Source organism: Pteropus medius, unplaced genomic scaffold, assembly GCF_902729225.1.
Source record: "Pteropus medius unplaced genomic scaffold, Ma_sr-lr_union100, whole genome shotgun sequence".
NCBI lineage: Eukaryota > Metazoa > Chordata > Mammalia > Chiroptera > Pteropodidae > Pteropus > Pteropus medius.
Window position 1 is genome coordinate 28,083,029 of NW_024347791.1, and position 9,249 is coordinate 28,092,277.

General features: G+C 30.6%; 1 pseudogene; it reads left to right on the top strand.

Annotated features, from left to right (window-relative positions):
• The first annotated feature begins 6,096 nt into the window (after nucleotides 1-6,096).
• On the top strand, nucleotides 6,097-6,215 carry LOC120615181 (uncharacterized; annotated as a pseudogene).
• The last annotated feature ends 3,034 nt before the right edge of the window (nucleotides 6,216-9,249 follow it).

The window sequence follows — 9,249 nt, forward strand, 5'->3', positions numbered from 1 at the left end:
CACACTAAAATTTGTAAACAGTAATGGTTAAGTTTAATTGTATAAACTAATGGTTTTGTTTCTTTAAGGAAAGCTGGACTGAGATATTAGGGTTTATATCTAATTTCAGAGTTGTAGTCAGTAGAAAATAACTAAATAAGTTTAAAGGAATGGGTCAGACGGTCAGGTCTGGAAAAGTGATAATTTATCCACAGATTTTACCAAGCAGGTTGCCAATATTCAAGTCCATTAGGTGAGATAATAGAGACTTTGGAGCTACAATGTAAAATACTTAAGTACATATGAGTTATGTAAAGATTCTGATTTCTTAGTCTCAGGAGTTGAAAAGATTTCAGGAGAATGAAATTGGTCAAAATCTAGTGATTTTAGTTTAGAAGTAAGAAGTAAAGGATCCTACTGTGGCATCTGGGAAATATTAACTGGATGGTAAGAAATTGGAATATTTAGAAACAGCGTATTTCAAGAGTTGTCTTTCCCTCAGATGGTAGTTTGCTAAGGCCAGTATTCTTACTACCTGTGTTGTTATCCAAGCTTAATGCACTCTGATGGGCCCAGGCTTTAGCTTGGTGTAAGGGGAGGATTCATCTTAAGAAAGATCCAAAGATCCAAAGATTCAAAACCGTATCCAAAAATTCGGTTTCTTACAGACCATGTTGGCTTCTCTTTCTACATGACCTTGAAGTAGGTCTTTGAGAGATGCAAGGGCTAGATTAGGCTTCACATATGGTGACAGCAGTCTCATTAAGGCACTCTTTTGTATTGGCTAACATTAGAAATTCGGGCTGTTATTGTATGGACTACTATGAAAATCAAAAAGGAACCTTAAGGAAAATGAGAGTCTAACCTACTTATTGTCAGTATTATTTTGCAGAGCTCTTTATTCTGAAAATAAATTCAAGTCAGCATAGTAAAGCCCAGCCATTCACAAGCATGGTCCTAGACGCTGAAGGAATATAAAAAAGAAAAGGCACAGTTCTTATCCCCAGGTTTTTAAAAATTTGGATCTTTCTTTGTTTTTGATACCTCCTTGATTGAATTTTGACCATAAGTTTATGACCCTGTTTAAAAAAGAAAAGGAAAGACGAAAGGAGGGAGGGAAAGTAAAGGAATGAAACCAACTAAGAGATATATTCATTACAGACCTGAAAGTTGGCTGTGCATGCAGAAAAGACAGTTAATATAATCTACATCTGTTTAACTTTGTGCATAGCGTATAGAATAGAACTCTCTGGATATTTAGTGGTGAATTTAATAAGAATGTATTATTTTCTTGCACAATAAAGTTTTAATAACTTAGGAGAATGTATTGGTAATTTAGAGAAGTAGCAATTCTCATTAAAATCTGTTTTTAATAGGCTTATTATGTACTTGAAATGATATGATAGATTATTATCTTCAGTAGTATTATTTTAAGAATTATATACGACCAAAATATCAGTAAGGCTTATTCTCTGAGACCGTAGGAAAACCAAATCAATATTCCCATCTCTACATCATATTGATCATTCATTTGATTTAGGGAGAAAGAAGACAAATATGTTAGTGAAAGAGAGACAAATGAGTATTGTGCCTAGCCAATTCCTGACTCATTTACAAAGGAAGCTAATGTAATTCTCTTACTCATTTATGGGAAATATGATAGATCTGATTATATAATTTATGTCTCTACTCAGTCTTTGTGCACCCCACTTCCTTTCTCTTCATTTTTTGCTCATGTATTTGGCAGTCATTGCACTTTTTGGAGATTTTTTTTAGGATGTTACTATTAATCTTTCACCTCAACTAAACAGCGTACCTATGAAGATCCCATTTTTAGCCTTAATATATGAAAATTACTGGAGAGATAATATAAGGAAAAAAATTAAGCATTCACCCACATATGTCACTAGTTTTAACATTTTACTTAAAATTGCATAATTGAAACCTATTGCTATATTTTGCTGCATAGTGTTAAAAATAGCAAATTGATTGCTTTAAATGGATTTTTCCTTATCTTGGAGTTTTGTGCAATAAATTATTTTAAGTAATGTTAATTTGGACTGGAAGTGTAAATTATAGTTTTCTAAGTTAGACACATTTTAAAACTTTTGTTTTAAATTCCAGGATCCATGCATAATATTCTGAAATTTATGGTATTACTTTGGTAATACACACACACACACACACACACACACACACACACACACACCTCTTCAAACTTTATACACATCAAATTAATATTTGTCTCAATTGGTCCAAAATATATAGATTAAATTTCTTTAAAATACATTTATATTTAAAATTTAAGGTGAGTAATGCTTATCTTGAATGTATCTTGAGGTTTGCTTAATTCAAACATTTAAATTATCTTATCCAACTGAACTTAGTGCTTATAACTAGGAAAGAATATGCAGGTATAAATCCTAAAATCATTGAAATAAATGCATAGTTAACACAAATGCCTTAGAAACTTACATGAAATATAATTTATATTTTTGCTGAAGGCAGTGCTTCTCAAACTTTATTGTACAATATGAATTGCCTGGATAATTTGATAAAAGCAGAATCTAATTCAGAATCTGTGAGGTAAGATCTGAGACTCTGAATTTCTAGGAGCTCCCAAGTGATGGTGCCACTGATGTTCCATGAACCATGTTTTGACTAGCAAAAATCTGGTTCACAGACCACATGAAAAAGTTCTGCTTGGTTACTTGGCTTAAAACCTCAAGATGGATGTTTTTTTGCATGATCTTACATATGCATTATACTTTAAATCCTCTCTTCTGGAATGCCATTCAGACACTTCTAGATGTGACATCCTCTGAAGACCTACACACTTGGAGATAGCTAACCTCCCTGTACCGCTACTTAGCTACCTTGTCTTTGGCCTTGAAAAATATAGAGTTAATCTGATGCAGAGTTTTGGACTTAGAAAACAGTAGCTAATGTAATTAAAATTGTTGTCAGCCATGGGCAGAGATTTCAACTTCAACTAACTATATTTAAGCAAGTGTAAACATGGAGTCATGGTCGTGATTCCAACCAAATTAGAAGTAGAATTTAACAGTATCTCAACAGGACTAAAATTAACAGAGAATATGGGGAATTTGCTTTGACAGAGCAAGGTTTGGAATTTTATGTTTTTTTGTTTATTACAATCATAATTATTCTTATATCACACAGAGAAATAATTTCCATAGCTATGTTAAATATAAACTTATAATTAATATGTAGAATTTTTACATTTTATGATTTGTAATTTGATTTCCTAATGAAAAGTCCAAATGTGCAGGGATCTTCATATAAAGATTCTTTGTAAGAATGGTGAAAATTTTTCTCTACAATACCTAACAAAAAGACAATGTATTCAATAAATTTCATTTAGTTTAGGTGATAGATTTACATTTGTTGATTTGATCAGTTTAATCAAGACAAACTTAGGCCTTTCACCAGAATTCACAAATCTGTACTATAAATCAGGCATCCCACATATTGCATAAGTAAAGACTAATCAAACTTATGCTTTATGAGAAATATTTAGTATATGAGCATAAGCAGTATAACTTTGGACTAGAGTTAGGTTTCACCCAAGAATTCAGAAATTAGTGAAGTGCAACAGCTCTTTGAGAGAGTAACTGTGAAATAAACACAATAGAGCAGAGTAGAAATATGCAGGTCATCGGAAGGGGAAGAATATTTTCCAGGCCTATGCAACTTAATTGTTACTTGAGTAAATATATTAACATAGCTGATGAAAGAATGTGGAGTTGATCAGTGATAAATTTTAGATAAAGGAGAATAACTGGGACAACCTTTGATATTACCCATCTATTTTTCTTGGGTGGAATCCTAACCAATAAAATGAAGACTGTTCACACATATATTCTTCCTCACTTCCATTCCCACTCTTTCACTTGCCCTTCCTGTTCATGAGGGTGTCTTAAATGTAAGATGGAAGAAGAGAGACTCTTCTACTTTGCTGTCACTGAACATTTGATATTCTTGATTCTTTTGATTCCATAAAAAAATTAAAAAAAATAAAAACATTTTATCTCCCCATGTGGTACTTATTAAAACCGAAAATACACAAATCACATGAATTTGAATATTTAAAGCCCTGTGACAAATTTATTTTCACACACACACACACACAAATCGGTATTACAATGTACTGTGTGGAAATCTCAGATTAGGTGTGAGGCTTTGAATCCCTGCATGAAACTTAACACACGAAATGTCTTTGACTTTCTTCTTCAAAATGGGATATAAATGTATATGAAATGCAATTAAAATTATTCTTTTTGATAAAAAGTCATTAAGCTAACTTTTTGTACAAGCCTGTATTCTATTTTTTTATAAAAGTAATGGAAAATAGATAATTTTTTGTAAAGTGAAAATTATCATTGCTAGATTACTTTAATCCCAAGTATAGGCACAGACGTAGAAATTAAAAAAGAAGGTAGGATAAGTCTGTGAATATCTATTTAAAAAAATGATGTCAGTCTCAAAGATCAGTAGAACCCGTCCTTCCCTAACCCTTGCTTTTAAGGTTTTAGAGTAAATGTGATAGGCTGGTAGGACATAATGATAGCTTATTCTGTCACACATCCTTCAAATTCAATATTCACATTTTTTTCCTCAGCTCAGAGATGGAATGACAAGTGTAAAGAAAACAAACACAAGGTTTTCTGGACATAGTCAGAGTGGTAGGATCTCCATTATTAGTCCTTTATATTATTGTTTTTCTTTCATCTTTCTTGGAACTGGGTGGATACTTTAGAAGTAGAATTAAAAAAATAAAACAGAAGCTAATTTGTAATTTATTGTATAAAAGTTCTTAAATTCATTACTTCTATTTCAAAATTGTTTTTGTTTATTTAACACATATTAAAAGTATTATTCTATGTCTAGCATGATGTTATGTCCTGGAGACTTACAGTCTTTAAAACCTTTCATCTTTTGTTTTCATGGAGTTTGCAGTTTAGTAGAGATGATAGAAGTATGTGCAGCAGTCATAAATATATGTAAAAAGTAATAGATAGGAGTGTGTGAAGTAAATTACACTTGCTGTAAAATTGAAACGATTATTTGATTAAAAGTGGAAAACAATGAGTAATAGCCAAAAGGAGGATTAAGAACCCATTAAACTCTATCCATAGAACAACTGAGTTTCTGCTTTTATACATCAGTCGCATGAGCGTGGTTGATATCTGGTCCTAAGAGATAGACACACTATGTATGTGCTGACAAAATCAAGTTTGTGTATCTACAGTACAGAGGGGAAGACCTTTGACTACAGCAATTTGCTAGAGTAATGAATGCCACCCTATAGTGCTCTTGTTGATCATCTTACTAGCTCAACACAGAGACTATAACCTCTATGCATTACTGTACTGGTTGACTTTTTATTTGAAATTTAAGGGTTTACATTTGAGAGATGCCATTTATCTGGAGAGATATTAGTGCTTTGAATATAAAATGTGAAATACTACCTTTAACTTATGAATAATGCTATGTATTATAACTGAATCCACTTGAACCCAATTAAGGTTTGGAATTTCAATGATTTCAGGTGAGATATTTTAAATACAGACAAACTAATGAATGCCTTTTAGAATAAATCACTATTTCTCAAAATCCATGAGGATAGTTTCGAGATTTTACTTTGCAATATTAAGATAGTTACAGTAATCATAAGTATAATTAACTAGAAACAAGATAAGAGATATATGAGTATAATTTGGGATAAAGTAAAAAAATATAAAAAATCTTGCATTTTAAAAACTATAATTTTGTGTAAATATATATGTATATGTATATATATGTGTGTTTGTATATATATATGTCTACATATATGTTTAAACACATGCAATTTTTGAATTACAGTATTAGGAAAACTAAAATAAACTAAGAGTTTAATGCCTTCATATATCCATTATATATAAATTTATTTAAGACTCAGTCCTTCAAGGAAAATGCTGTTAAGTATGGCTAGTAATGATAGTAAGTGAAAAAAAATTTTGATAAGATTTCAAATTGGAAAAGAAAGGATAATAATTATACTTAATATTTTTGTCCCATTTATTAATTGAGATGTTCTTTTAAAATCCAAATTCTGTCTATGGCCATGCTACCCTGAACAAGCCCGATCCCATCTGATCTCGGAAGCTAAGTAAGGTCGGGCCTTGTTAGTACTTGGATGAGAGACCACCTAGGAAGACCAGGTGCTGTAGGCGTAAAAAAAATTTTAAAAAATAAGAGATTGTAAACTGACAAAGTCCTTGCAATCTGTAAGGTCAACCAAGTGATGCCTCACCTAAAAAAAAAAAAAAAAAAAAATAGATAAATAAATAAAAAATAAAATAAAATCCAAATTCTGAAGGAAATCATAGGACTTAAAATTTTGATAGAGAAGCGAGGCAGACAATATTTGTCTTGTCTTCTTTCAATTCTATATGTCAGCAACATCTGATCTGATCTCTGGGAAAAATCTATTTCTCAGTTTTACTGAGAAATATTAACTTCATCTAAACACCAATAGATTTTTCAGATAAAATGTAGTATGACATTATATTTTCTAGAATATGTTAGTCTTAAGCCCCATCACTCCAAAATATTCAGCCAATTAGATTCAACTGGTACAACATATATTTTCTTAATATATTACTATAATACTAGAATAGTTTAAAGAAAACTTTCTGCCTTAAGTGTTAAGAATCATTTGCTTCAAGTTCATCATTATGGAAACTAGATACAGAGCAAACTCTCAAGAGAATCACCCCTAATAAGTATCTGGGGATGACATACAACTCTTATTGATAACAGTAACAACAAAAATACAAATAACATTGGCAGCACCATTTTTTAAACTATTACATTTGGCAATGTATAAGCATTTTAATATTACATGTTATAGTCTTCACTAGAAACATATGAGCTAAATATTATTATTTACAGTTTAGAAATGAGAAAGCTAGGCATCAAATAAAGTTAGTAATCCTCTCAAGTCACCAAGTTATAGTCAGATTGAGTAAATAGCAGATCTAGGATTTGAATCCAGCTAAGTGAGATTCTAAAGCCTTTTCTATTTATTAGTTTTAGGTTATAGACTCAAACTCCTTTAAAGTCTGAGCATAGGTAAAACATTTTCATTTTATTTTAGACATAAATTTGAGTTGACGGGACCAAAGATGATAGATATACTGTGGAATTTTTTGATACAAAAAACCTAAAATAGAAACTCTTAGACTATGTATCTAACAATTATATATGAAACACTTATAAAAAAATGAGATCATAAAAGATAACAGAAAACTGCTATGGAATGTCAGCAAAAAAGCTAAAGTATGAAGGAGTATTTAATGAAAGAATATTTCATTGTATGAAATATAGTATGAGAGAATATTTGAGACATTTTCAGTATTTTCAAGATACCTTTACCCCTGTTCATTAGATTTTGAACTAAAGTAAGATTTATAAAATTAAACATTATTAAGTAATTAAACATTATTAAGTATCTTTGGACTATACTTTCATATCATAATATAAAAATATGATTCCTTTGAATGGTAGAATATTAGGGTGTTTGAGAACATGGGCTGTGAATTCTGATTGCCTGGGTACGCATTAGGGTTTTGCCACCAGAAGCAAATGAATTAGTCTGTCTACTCCTCAATTTTCCCTTCTAGTAAATGGGGAATAACAACAATACTTAACTCATAAGTTTGTTTTAAGAATTTGAGAAGACAAGCAGTTGGTAAATACTCAGTGAAATTTCTCTTTGTTTTTATAATTATATTTTAACTTATTTCTATAATGAAGCTCAAACTGCTTAACAATACATAAAACTATATTTATCTATATTTACAACATAACCTTCTTTCTATCCTTCTGAATTCTTTAACATTTTTATGTTTCTTAATTACAAATTATTCTTTCATCTCTTTCTTGTCTACCTTGAATGGCTTTCTTTCTGTTTTACAGATACCTACGCATTCTTTACTGAATTCAGATACAACTTCTTGGTAATGGCTTCCCCACATGGTCCAAACCTGCCTGAGTTTTATTTTCTTCTCTTATACTTATCTCAATTATGATAGCTATTTAGAAATGTAAAATCTTCTCAAGTTGTAAAGATATCTCAGTAAAGATTTACTTTTTTCTTTATTGTTTTTAGGCTAATCAGAAGAAAGTCTCCTGCCTCTTTCCCATAATCCTTTGCAATAGGTCAAACAAATTTTGATTACCAAAACAGTAGATAGATTGAGGAGATAGATGATGGAAAACGTTTTTCTGAGCTTTACTTAGTTCTAAGATTTTCACTTACACAAGGCCTACCATATCTAAATTGAAAAGATTCTTTATAGATGAGTTGCCAAAAGTCTCTGAGAAATATGAAGCATATTTTCTAAATATGTCTTATTTGTATGTTGCCTGTAATCTGTAGCTATGTCTGGAAAGAGCAGAAAAGAAAACTTGCATAAATGAGGACTGGCCAATTTGATGTCTTTCAGTAAATTTCTTAAAAGGTAAAACTCCACTTCCAACTAAATTTTTTCTAGTATACACCGAATTCATTTAGTAGGTAGATAAAACTCCACAGAACACTGCACCATGTTTTTTGTTAAATCCTTTTTGTGGTATTATACATTTTTTTAGAAGTTTGTACCAAATAGGAGGTAATAATTTCCTATTAAAAAAAAATTGTAATGTCTATAAGGCGTACAAATATTAAGATAGAGTCATGACAAACAGATGTCTTTAATTTGGGTAGTAATGATAGGAATCATAGTACAGAAACAGAATTATAAGTTTCTTATAACATAAATTGACGTAATTAAATTTATTATTTATTATTGGCTTTAAATGAGCAAATTTGATAAAATTATTTTATGATTTCTTAGTAAATGAATAGAGAGACAGCAATAAGTACTGAAAGCAAAGATGAAATTATCAGCATCTATTTTAATAATTTTTTGAATCTCAAATTGCAGAATGCTATCTTGGGCCTGTGTCTGTTTATGGAGGATCACTGCCATGTGGAACAGGTGTTTTGTTATATAAAGTAACCATTTGACATGACAAGTAAATGCTGAAAATTCTATTTAAGCTTATTTCTACACATCATCTCATGAACTGAGATACAAGAAGTCAAATTAATAAGCAGAATCATTCTACTTATATTTTTGTATCTTCGATGCCCAGTTCACCATCTATGAATTTTACTTTTCACCTGGTTGTAAAAAGTCAAGAAAAATTTTAGTGAAATTT